At 45.4% G+C, this 13,412-nt stretch overlaps 1 protein-coding gene across 1 annotated transcript in view; it reads right to left on the reverse strand.

Moving 5' to 3' along the window:
• The window catches only part of PLCXD3 (phosphatidylinositol specific phospholipase C X domain containing 3), an 82,612-nt gene that overhangs the window by 13,267 nt on the left and 55,933 nt on the right, over window positions 1-13,412 (reverse strand). The window lies entirely within an intron of this gene.

The raw sequence follows: 13,412 nt of genomic DNA on the forward strand, positions 1-13,412 counted from the left end.
AACTAACAACTGTAGACTAAACTCTTAAAAAAGGAAATAAAATATTAACCAATATACCACTGATGTGATCTCAAATTAGCTTTAAAACCAAAAATGTTCTGATGAATTTGAGAGCTTTTACTGGTTCTGATCAGCACTAAAAATAGGCAGACATTGTGAGATGTCTCCTGTTTCCAGTAATTACTGGTAACTTCTGAATTGATCTCATATTTTATTTACTGTGAACTCCACATTGGTGAAGTAGGGTTGCTATACCACAAATGAAACAAACCACATCACAGACCATCAGGGAAAATGTAGACTAAAAAATGCATTATATAGCTTGTAAAAATATAGCAAGGGATTGCAGAGGACACATGAACAATAAACTAAAATCCTCCTGGAGTGAAGCCAGGATAGATACTTGGTTGAGACATGCCATAACAAAGAGGTCGTAGAATCATAGAATAGTTTGGATTGGAAGGGACCATTGAAGGTCACCTAGTCCAACACCCTGCAATAAGCACGGACATCTTCAACTAGATCAAATTGCTCAGACCCCCATCCAACCTGACCTTGAATGCTTCCAGGGATGGGGCAGCTACCACCTCTCTGGGCAACCTGTTCCAGTGTCTCACCACCCTCATCATAAAAAAGGTCTTCTTTATATCTAGCTGGAATCCACCCTCTTTTAGTTTAAAACCATTACCCCTTTGTCCTATCGCTCTACTCAAAATTCTGTCCCCATCTTTCTTATAAGCCCCCTTGAAGTACTGAAAGGCTGCAATAACACCTCCCTGGAGCCTTCTCTTCTCCAGGCTGAAGAACCCCAACTCTCTCAGCCTGTCCTCATAGGAGACGTGTTCCATCCCTCTGATCATTTGTGTGGCCCTCCTCTGGACCCGCTCCAACAGGTCCGTGTCTCTCCTGTACTGAGGATTCCAGAGCTGGATGCAGTACTCCGGGTGGGGTCTCACTAGAGTGGAAAAGAGGGGCAGAATCACCTCCCTTGACCTGCTGGCTACACTTCTTTTGATGCAGCCCAGGATAGGGTTGGCTTTCTGGACTGCGAGCAGACATTGCCGGCTCACATCCAGCTTTTCATCCACAGTACCCCCCAAGTCCTTCTCTACAGGGCTGTTCTCAATCCCTTCATCCCCCAGCCTATATTGATACCCAGGGTTGCCTTGACCCAGGTGCAGGACCTTGCACTTGGCCTTGTTGAACCTCACGCGGTTCACATGGGCCCACTTCTGAAGCCTGTCCAGGTCCTTCTGGATGGCATCCCGTCTCTACGGGCACATCAACTGCACCACACAGCTTGGTGTCATGTGCAGATTTGCTGAGGGTGCCCTCGATCGCACCGTCTATGCCACTGATGAAGATACTAAACAGTACTGGTCCCAGTACGGACCCCTGAAGGACACCACTCTTCACTGAGAGGATGGAGATCAGGACATTAGGCCGTTGACCGCCACTCTCTGGATGCAACCATCCAGCCTATTCCTTATCCACCGAATAGTCCATCCATCAAATCCTTACCTCCCCAAGTTACAGAGAAGGATGTTGGGGGTTGACCTTGTCAAAGGCCTTGCAGAAGTCCAGCTAGAGGACAGCCGTAGCTCTTCTCCTGTCCACTGATGTCGTCACTCCATCAGAGAAGGCCACTAGGTTGGTCAGGCCAGACTCGCCCTTGGTGAGGCCATGCTGGCTGTCTCGAATCACCTCCCTGTCCTCCATGTGCCTTAGCATAGCTTCTAGGAGGATCTGTTCCATGATCTTCCCAGGCACAGAGGGCAGGCTGACAGGTCGGTAGTTCCCAGGGTCCTCCTTTCTACCTTTTGTAAAAATGGGTGCGATGTTTCCCTTTCTCCAGTCCCAGGGGACTTCACCTGACGGCCGTGCCTTTTCAAGTATCATGGGGAGTGGCTTGGCAACTACATCAGCCAATTCCCTCAGGACTCTGGGATGCATCTCGTCAGGTCCCATAGCCTGCTGTATGTTCAGATTCCTCAGGGGGTCTCGAACCTGATCTTCTCTTACAGTGGGAGGGACTTTGCTCCCCCAATCCCTGCCTTGAGGTCCATCCACTCGAGAGGTTGCCAAGAGAGGTCATTCTCTCCTCCTTCACCGTGATACAGAGTTGTGCTGGACCATTCCGCATGACTGGCACAAGGAAACACAGACCTGTCACGACAGCCATGCACTGAGCGTCAGAGTCCCTGCGGTGACTCACACTCCTCTTGTGGGATACAGACCAAGCTGTACATTCACCACAGAGCTGCTGCAGTCCCCTTCCTGCTACAGACCTCTCACACCACATGCTCATGGTGGTCGGCCTCAGCTGAACATCTGCCTCACATCATGTGTCAAAGACCAGCCAAAGACACCTTGCAGCCCTTCACCCAGCACTAACTCGGGTAGATCTGCTAGACAGCACAGCCTCTGTCAGTGTGACCCAGCGCACTGGTATGTTGTGCATCAGTGGACATGTTATTTAAGAGATGACAAGAGTTCACAAGCATGGGCCTGGAGAAAAATATAGACCACTTCAAAAAAAGCAGATGTGAGCCTGGATCTCAGAAGAGATGTACCCTGAGAAGAGCTGCACAGCCAGTACGGTCGATGCTGGCTCTAACCAGGAGAAAAGCCCAGAAGGTTACTGAGAGGGAATTACAGTAACTGACCTTTGTGGTCAGTCCATCCAATGCATTATTTCCATTTACTAGAGAATAAGGAAAAGTCCTACCTGAGCTGGAAAATATTTTTTAAGCAACAGCCCACCTACAAACCTCATGAGAAATAGCTTATAAGAAAAAAAAACCCGGATGTTCATCATATGGATTACTACATCTGCAAATGTTCCTCAGACTGCAGAGCTCAAAGGAGGGAGCTTTCCACCAAGAGAAAACCGTTCAGTTGGATTTATGTCTCTTCTGTTCTAGTGCAGCCAGACAGTAATAGCACTGAAACGCTGTCTGAGGGAGAGAGCGAGCCAGCAGCAAACGCCACTAGGTGAGACTGATCATTATCAGCCAAACGGCCTCCGAGCTGAGATTAGCAACAGGCTCAGAAGAACTTACTGTGCCTGGTGTGACAGCAGGGCAAGAGTACAGCTGTCATCTCCAGTGCCACAGCGGTGGCCTTACTCACCGCTCTCGGCTGAGCCCTGTCCTTTACCTTCTGCAGAAGGATGCTTAACAGATAGACCAAACCAGGCACAGACACTCACCATGCCGTGTGCTTATAGTCTTCAGAGAAACCGCGCCAGTCTTAGACAACACTCAAGTAGCTTGATGACCTTCCAGCAATGAGCTTCAGGACCACCCGCCTAGCACCCGATGACAGCCTGAAACAGCATCTCTGGGTACGAAACATCCTTTCCTAATTCCTCCCAGTGGCAACTTTAAAGGCTGATGGTAACACTCTGGTTTCTGATTTAATTACTTCATCTTAATTGTCCAAATCCTAACCATCACCACGCATGCAGCTGAAGTAGAAATGAAACTTGCTGGGCTGACTGCTTGCAACAACCCAGAGGAAGAAATGAAAACAAAGTAAAAAGAGCATGCGTGGGAGGAGAGAGGTGGTGAAAGGCAGCTAAGGAAAGTGTACGACAACAGGGGTCCTCAGCGGAGGCAGATCCTCCTCCTGACGCAGGGACAGTGGTCACGAACCCCGCACAGCCGACGGCTCAGTTGAGACGGCAGGGAAAGGTAGTGAGGAGTCAAGTCCTCATTAGTTCCACATTTTCCTCAATCAAAACCAGGGAACAGAGGGGTGGCCCTGTTGTTGCTTTCCTCTGGTAAGCAGCAAAACCAAGGCAAACCGTAATGAATATAGCTCTGAGAAAAAGCCTGCTCACAAGGAGGCAAGTTTCCTTGCAATAGCCACTTAAACCTTGGGAAACAAGGCAGTGAATGCAGTGGCTAAAATGATCTCTTCCCAGTTAATCAAGCAACACAGTACACTAACATACCTGTAAGAGTTGTTTGGATTAGGGCAGTCCCTCAGAGCTGTAATTTGAATAGGTCTCACTGGAAAAGTAGAGAAGCCCGTTTCAGACTTCAGAGTATGTAAATCCAAGGACAAACGGAATAAAGGTCCATGACTGTCCCTCTTCGCTGCCCAGCAGCAAAATTAAGGTGCCCATCACCCATGATCTGATTTCATTCTTGATTTACTACACAACAGTGCTTGCTGGCACAACTGCGCACACCACGGCACTGTTTGAAAGATAAAGTTGAGCAGGTTTCAATATCCCACCATGAAACAAATGATGGTAAGGTTCATCCTTTGTGCTATAGTTCAGAAAACAAAAATTTTCAGTGGGAAAGTGCCCACATCTCACCATGGCTCCTACTCCACTCTAACCACTCAGTTTCCTTCATATCTTAATACTATTTTATGATATAATACATTCTCGATGACAGTTGCTTAGTTACAAATATTCTCAAATCAACAGCTACAATATTAAAATCTTGCCAATGGTCAAATGCCACTGTATGTTCATTCAGTGTCTTAAAGACATGTCTTTTATTATTTTTCTTAGTGTCTGGAAGACATTTTACTATAATAGGCTGTGCTCTGTTGAAGCAACTGTACAGCCCGGGACAATACATGCAGTGCTATCATTATAATTATAGACAATCTCTGACTACATAAAGTTTATAACTTCCCCACCCCCCGCCAAAAAAAAAAAAAAAATCAATCCTGGAAGAAAATGGAAATATAAAACATTTGCCTACGAGTAAAGTTGTAGAGAAAAAATCAATAAAATGAGGTTAAACATTTCCAGGCTTTAAGAACAAATGAAATAAAAATAAGCTTTATATTGTATCAAACCAGCATCTTTCACAAGGACAGTGCCTCCCTAAGAAAGAATTGCATTGCATCCCACAGACACTACTGAATTCCTGGGGAACAAACTTCATCATCTCTGTTTTAATAGAAGAAAAACGTGGGCATTTTTATAGCCTATACAAATTCTGCATCATACAGAAGGTGGTACATCACCAAGACCTTTGGCTTGGCTGCCTTCCCTATTTACAAGTCCTTTTCCACTCCCCCTGTTCCAGCTGTTTCTTTTGTACAAATGTGGCACCAGGGTGCCAAGATCCCTTACTGCTTCTTCTGCATGCTTTGCCCCAACACAGCTCTGGCTATAGCCTGCATGCCTAACTTCTCATTCAGTTCACAAAGGCTACTTGTTTGTAAGTACGGGGAAGCATTTAATAAAATTAATTCTAAGCTTGTAGTACCTTCTGACAATGGATCCCAGGGGCTTTCTGTAGCTAAGGCTTCCTCAGCGCACCACCCAAGTGGAGACAGACACTGCAGAAGCTGGGGATATGCAGGTGACTTCTCTACGGACAGCGTGGATGCATTTTCTCTACATGACGACTGAAAGCCCTCTAAGGCTTTGGAGGATGCTGAGAATTCCATCAGGAATGACACAGCATGTGCAACCGGGTTTTAAGAGCTGACAGAATTTTTTTGATAATTTCTATCCACATCCTACCACTGCAGGACACCAGAGCAGCTACAGGAGATTAAAAATTCAAACTTCCAAACATACAGTGACTGCATGTTAGTTAGTCCAGAACTGCCCAGTTCTCTGCTTAAAAATTGACAAGGATGTGCCTATAGATCTACTTACTTATACAGTCCTGAAAGCAATGGTTTGCAGCTTGCAAGTGCTAATACAACATAGACATGAATGTTGTCATACCTGCTGAGTTTGTATTTGCTTCAGTTTGTATTTAATGTCTTTGCATTACAGAAAGTTGTTATAAGCTTGAAAGCCACCTTGTGAATAAATCTGGAAAGGCTTGTTTGTGTAAATCTCTATGCTCATTTTGTACCTTATAAATGAAGAGAAGGACCAACCCATCAAGGAACCGTTCCCTTCACAATGAGGTAAAAGCAGCTAGACAGACCCAGGCCCAGCACCCAGCACCAACAAATGCATTTCTCCCAGGCTCAGCTCTTTTTAGCATCTATTAGCTGTAGAGTTTCCATAGTGATCTAAGTAATGTCAGAAAGAGCAAAGAAAACCCAACTGACTTAATAAGCCATCTGCAATTTCACTACTGCAGCCATGCAGATGGGAGCATAGAATCTTTAAGACAAGTGGATGTTAGTGACAGCTTACAGCAGTGGGGCTGGGAGAATGAACATTTCCTTTTGGTGATGAAAAACGCTTGCTGCTTTCTGTGTATGCAGCGTCAGACTGTGCTCAGAGTGTGATGATGGGATGACATAAAATATCTTTACAAGTAGTCACAGAGCATACACCGTAACTGCAAGCAGGTGTTTTGGTGCATAACATGGTAAAAGTTACAAGCAGGCCAAATAGAGGAAAAGACTGTGAGACATCCCTAAACCCCACAAGAAAACACCAAGCCAACTACCCCAAACCAACACTCCAAAGCCAAGCCAATGATAATCACAGAATCACTAAGGTTGTAAAAGACCTGTAAGATCATCAAGTCCAACCATCAACTAACACCACGCCTATTAAACCATGTCCCACAATGCCTCATCCACCTGTTCCTTGAACACCTCCAGTGATGGAAGCCACCGAGGCGAAGGACTGAGGAGCGGAGGATCATATCAGGGGACCCTTCCTAGGGTGGCAAACCACGAAGGCGATAGCGCAGGGAGAGAGAGGGTGCCCCAGCTTGCCCCCCACACCCGCCCTGAGCCGCCAGCTACGATGGATGCTGCGATGGATGGCTATAAGCTCTTCAGGAGGGATAAGCAAGGGAGGAGAGGCAGTGGGGTGGCTCTGTTAGGGAGTGGTTTGATTGTATAGAGCTCAACAATTCTGATGACAAGGTTGAATGCTTATGGGTAAGGATGTGGGGGAAGGCTAACAAGGCGGATATCCTGCTGGGTGTCTGTTATAGACCACCCAACCAGGACGAAGAAGCCGACAAAGCGTTCTACAAGCGACTGGCAGAATTCTCACAATCGCAAGCCCTTGTTCTTGTGGGGAACTTCAACTTACCGGACGTCTGCTGGAAATATAAACCAGCAGAGAGGAAACTGTCCCGGAGGTTCCTGGAGTGTGTGGAAGATAACTTCCTGACACAGCTGGTAAGGGAGCCTACCAGGGGAGGTGCCCTGCTTGACCTGCTCTTTACAAACAGAGAGGGTCTGGTGGGAGAAGTGAAGGTTGGAGGATGTCTTGGGCTTAGCAACCATGAAATGACAAAGTTCTCAATTCTTAACCAAAGTAAGGAGGGGGGTCAGCAAAACCACTACGATGGACTTCCAGAGGGCAGACTTCAGCCTGTTCAGGACACTGGTTGAGAGGGTCCCTTGGGAGACGGTCCTAAAGGGCAAAGGGGCCCAGGAAGGCTGGACATTCTTCAAGAAGGAAATCTTAAAGGCGCAGGAGCAGGCAGTCCCCATGTGCTGTAAGACGAGCCGGTGGGGAAGACGACTGGCCTGGCTGAACAGGGAGCTTTTGCTGGGACTCAGGAAAAAAGGAGAGTTTATCAGCTTTGGAAGAAGGGACAGGCAACTGAAGAAGAATACAAGGACCTCATTAGGTCATGCAGAGAGGGAATTAGAAAGGAAAAAGCACAGCTAGAGCTCAATCTGGCCACAGTTGTAAGGGATAAAAAAAAATGCTTCTATAAATACATTAACAACAAAAAAAGAGACAAGGAGAATCTTCATCTTTTACTGGATGCAGAAGGGAAAATCATCACGAAGGATGTGGAAAAGGCTGAGGTACTTAAGGCCTTCTTTGCCTCAGTCTTTAACAGCCATACCAAGTATCCTCAGGGTACTCAGCTCTCTGAGCTGGAAGACAAGGATGGAGAGCAAAATAAACTCCTCGTGATCCAGGAGGAAACAGTTAACGACCTGCTATGCCACCTGGACTCTCACAAGTCTATGGGGCCTGATGGCATCCCCCCAAGGGTCCTGAGGGAGCTGGCGGAGGAGCTTGCCAAGCCGCTCTCCGTCATTTATCAACAGCCCTGGTTAACGGGGGAGGTCCCGGACGACTGGAAGCTTGACAACGTGACACCCATCTACAAGAAGGGCCGGAAGGAGGATCCAGGGAACTACAGGCCTGTCAGCCCGACCTCGGTGCCGGGGAAGATTATGGAGAGGTTCATCTTGAGGGCGCTCACAGGGCACATGCAGGACAACCAAGGGACAACCCAGCCAGCACGGGTTTGTGAGGGGCAGGTCCTGCTTGACCAACCTCATCTCCTTCTATGACCAGGTGACCCGCCCAGTGGATGAGGGAAAGGCTGTTGACGTCGTCTACCTGGACTTCAGCAAAGCCTTCGACACTGTCTCCCACAGTATTCTCCTGGAGAAGCTGGCAACTCGTGGCTTAGACAGGTGCACTCTTCGCTGGGTAAAAAACTGGCTGGATGGCCGAGCCCAGAGAGTTGTGGTGAATGGAGTCAAATCCAGTTGGCGGCCGGTCACAAGCGGAGTCCCCCAGGGCTCAGTTTTGGGGCCGGTCTTGTTTAATATCTTTATCAGTGATCTGGATGAGGGGATTGAGTGCACCCTCAGTAAGTTTGCAGACGACACCAAGTTGGGCGGGAGTCTTGATCTGCTGGAGGGTAGGAAGGCTCTGCAGAGGGATCTGGACAGGCTGGATGGATGGGCCCAGGCCAATTGTATGAGGTTCAACAAGGCCAAGTGCCGGGTCCTGCACTTGGGTCACAACAACCCCATGCAACGCTACAGGCTTGGGGACGAGTGGCTGGAGAGCTGCCCCGCAAAAAAGGACCTGGGGGTGTTGGTCGACAGCCAGCTGAAGATGAGCCAGCAGTGTGCCCAGGTGGCCAAGAAGGCCAACAGCAACCTGGCCTGTATCAGAAATAGTGTGGCAGCAGGAGCAGGGAGGTGATCGTGCCCCTGTACTCGGCGCTGGTGAGGCCGCACCTCGAATACTGTGTTCAGTTTTGGGCCCCTCACTACAAGAAGGACATTGAGGTGGTGGAGCGTGTCCAGAGAAGGGCGACGAAGCTGGTGAGGGGTCTGGAGCACAAGTCTTATGAGGAGCGGCTGAGGGAACTGGGGTTGTTCATCCTGGAGAAGAGGAGGCTGAGGGGAGACCTTATTGCTCTCTACAACTACCTGAAAGGAGGTTGCAGAGAGGTGGGTGTTGGCCTCTTCTCCGAAGTGAGTAGCAACAGGACTAGAGGAAATGGCCTCAAGTTGTGCCAGGGGAGGTTTAGGCTGGATATTAGGAAAAATTTCTTTACTGAGAGAGTGGTGGACACTGGAATAATGCTGGTGGTCCTAGAGCTGGTGATACTATGCTAACTTCCTTTCTGGACTAAATCCCACAGGCTACTAATAGGTATGTGGATAAATACTTTTCCCTAACAAAGTTATTAAAGAATCCTATGTTTTCGTATTTTGCGGCATTTTAGTACTATTCCAGGTTCATGACCAAAGCTATCAGACACAATCACCCAGCACTTCCCAAGGGAACACTACACTAAAATTCTTGTGCAGACAGATTATGAAATGCCACTAAAACACCTGCCAGTAAAATCAGCCTGAACATACACAGCTCATTTGGGATTTTGCTATGCAGGCCTTTTGACATGGCAGATAGATGCTTCAAATGAAACCAAGGTCTCCCTGTGCTGCTCTGTGTGCAAACACAGAGATTGCCTCTTGTGTGGAATGACTAGAAAAGTAATTAAGGATAGTTTGAAGAAGAATGGAAATACTAAGGATGTGGCTAGAATTCCCTGGTAATATACCAGAATGATAGTTTGTACCTTCTGGGGTCAAAAAAAAAAAAAAACAGCAGCTGTCTCCAAAGTAAAACACAGTGAGGGACAAGTGTGCTTGTACCATACATGTTAGTGAGGGTTAGTTAGGGGAGTTAGTTAGCTCTCGGCAGTTAGAGAGCTCACACACCACGTGTGCTGCTATGGGGTCACTGAGTCCTAAACCCAAACCAGCTCATCGGAGCCTGCTGCTTTCCTGCAGCCCATAAAGGAGACAGTCATCAAGGTTACAAGCAGGAAGGATGCCCAGACAATTAGCAAAATACAGTTGCCATTTCTATTGTTGTTTTTCTTTTTCACATAAAATAGTTCAAGAATGGCATCAGTCAGTACCAACTGTGGATCAAAAACAACATCAAATCCCACTCTTCCAGCAACACAGAAACTCAAAAATTCAGCTGGCTGAGGTGTGGCTAGGAGAAGGAGTGCACCCTCAGTAACTGACTCAAAAATCCCACTTCTTGCAACTCCAGGGATTATTTTTCATGTAATATCCACCTATTTGCCAGCCAAATCTGGTCCTGCTTAGTTTATAACCGCACCCAGAGACGGCTTTTCTCCAGACAACTTCTGTGGCCTACTTACCACCCCTTTTGTTAGTAGCGTGGCTGCTTTGCCTCCACTTCAAAGGTTCATTCTCATGTGCAGGTTTTTGGGTTTTTTTAAATTTGCTTTGTTTGCTAAGGGGGAAGCTTTAGGATGGTGGGCAAGGATTTAGTCACATGCGAGCTCCAGAGAACGTTATTCTTAGCGATTAATTTAGAAATCAAGTGACAATCAGCTGGGTGTGTGTTTTTATTTTCTGTTTCTTGAAAGCTTTAAAAGTACCGCAGAATTTTTACATCCTCTGAAGGAGATCTAGTCATCGTCTTCTATATTATTCAACCTCAGAGACAACAAAGAGAATATCATGCTTTTCTCCAGTGTCAGAGATAAAATTAGTAATTCCACTGCAAATCAGAAAACAAACTAGTTTATTACGAAGAACAGCTTTACACTCACCAAAAGGTTGTTTCACAAATGCTTTTCAGACATACTGAAGGCAGCTGCCTCACTGTGAAGTTAATTCAATAAGCAGAGGGAATGTAATTCATTTGGTATGTACTGTTTGCTAATCAAAGAGTATTTCTTGGCATCTAAACTGTGTGTGACAGAATGTTAAGCCTGAAAACATATTGTTAGTCCTCAAAGTTTTTCATCAAATCTGAGAAACGTAACATGCACGCATGCAAGCAATTCTCCTCATTCAAGTAAGGAAGATGAAAGCTGTGTTATAAAGTTTTGTAACACTGAACTGTGGTCCTAGGAAGAGCTCACAAGAAATAGCTTTTCCCTCTTGTGTTTGTGCAGGACATAAAGCTTGATGACTTCATAATTTCTCCTCCTTTCAAATTATTGTCCCACCGAGCATTAAGTGCTATGACAGCAGCAAACCATGTGAGCAAGCATTATCATTAAAAAGCAGTATATCTTCTACCAAATTCAGCCTTAGGAGCATGAAACTGGTTTGGTTTTCTTTTTTTAAATCAAGGTTACCCTGGGCCTCACATCTTTTATATCTGTGCTGTGGGCAACAGGATGAAGAATAACATCACTTCTTCTGAAATGCATTGCCTTAGGAGACTGCTCTACTGCAGTTTGAACGTGTGGACTTCCACCAACACAAGCAGCTGCGATGAAAAGCTACTAAACCAACCACCTTGTGTTGGCACGGAGGAATATTTCACCATGCTCTTTCACAACATGAGCTACAAAGCAGCAGAAAGGAGCATGGATTGCCACACGACGTCCGCTTGCAGTTTTCCTGGTCTGAGATGCTGCAGCTGAGAGAAACCACGTTCTCCTTCTCAGATGGCCATTGCTCTTCAAATGGTAAATAATCCCCTGAGCAATAACAACTTCAGAGATCAAAACCTGATATGTATTATTGGATCCAAAAGGATCTAAACTTGCTCTATTTTCAGAATTCAGTCAATATGTAAATGAAAATGGCCACTGTACAGATGGTGAAAATAGACGACTAAAGGTTTTATTTGCAAATGCCAAAGGACAGTTTCTTAAATGCAATATTTTATTCAGGGGGAAAAAACCCCACACCAGAATTATTTGAAAAATTCAACCTTATTCCACATTTGCATTCAGATCTTTCAAAACTCAATATGAGGGAAAAACTCCACCCAATTATGATTACAAAAACTGCTGCCAAAAGCAAGATACTGCACTCTTAATGGAAAGCTCTTTGCCAGCATTTATTAATTAGCAGAAAATAGTATAAGATGTATAAATCTATGCAGCAACTGGCAACAAAAGCACATATGTTATCTACATGGACACAACAATGGGATTTGATCTGTGTATTTATTCAGGAAAGGACAGAATAATCTTTTTACAAATAATTATGAGATGGTTCAAAGTAGCAAACGCAGCACAGCTGGAACATATGCCCCAGCTCCTTTAGTATGGATTACATACTTTTAAGTTACTGAAACATTAATGCAGCAAGATTGAAGAGAATTCTGTAAATTCTACTAATCATGCTGCATCCTTTAATTGCTCATCTATTTATTTTCTAACAGAATCATCATCAAATGAGGAGCAGTTGAGTATACTTGATGAGAGAGAGCTGACCCCAACTGACCAAAGGGGTATACCATATGATGTCATGCTCAGCACTTAAAGCTGGGGGAAAGAGAAGGAAGAGGGGGGCCATTCGGAGTTACGGCATTTGTCTTCCCAAGTAACCGTTACACGTGATGGAGCCCTGCTTTCCTGGAGATGGCTGAACGCCTGCTTGCTGATGGGAAGTAGTGATTGAATTCCTTATGCTTTGCTTGTGTGAGCAGCTTTTGCTTTACCTATTAAACTGTCGTTATCTCAACCCATGAGTTTTCTCATTTTTACTCTTCCAATTCTCTCCCCCATTCCACTTGGGGGGAGTGATTGAGTGGCTGTGTGGTGCTTAGTTGCTGGCTGGGATTAAACCACAACACCTACCAAGTTTTCAAGAACGCAGTCACACATATATGCCTTTAAGCTGAAAATTGGCTGTGATTTATCAAAATCAGAATGGTATAAATAATGCATGTCTTGCACAGATGGCTTTTTTTGTAATGTAACAACTAATGGCCTGTCAACACAGTATTCCACGTATACAACCTCTACAATGGCCTGTAGTCTCTTTCCTGTATGATACATGAAGGCCTGTTAGGAGGCAAATTCACTCTAATAGTGTCCTGATATCTTTGATATAATGTGTGATGGTATGCAGAGAGAAAAGCCACACATCTTTAAGGTGTATAAGGGTAGTTAAGGATGCAAATTCTGCAGTGTTAGCCTTTGCGGATGAGCCAAAATGAAAAAAAATAAAAATTACCTAATACCTGAAGCCCGATGCATAAATAAAAACTTAAATGATGTAGACAATTCAGATAGATTTGACCACATCCAGTAAGGAAATCCAAGGCAAGATGTTCAGTGCTCATGGTGAGAAACCACATTTGAAAAACAAAACAAATGGAAAAACCTGCATTCAGCAGAAAAAAAGAGGCTAAGCCAATCCTATAAGATCTCATTAGGCTTTAGTGCCAGATTTTTTTGAAGCTTCTCCTTCAATCTGTTTCTCTTTAAATATTTTAGGATTACGACCAA

This window comes from Gavia stellata, chromosome Z (genome assembly GCF_030936135.1).
Source record: "Gavia stellata isolate bGavSte3 chromosome Z, bGavSte3.hap2, whole genome shotgun sequence".
Lineage (NCBI taxonomy): Eukaryota > Metazoa > Chordata > Aves > Gaviiformes > Gaviidae > Gavia > Gavia stellata.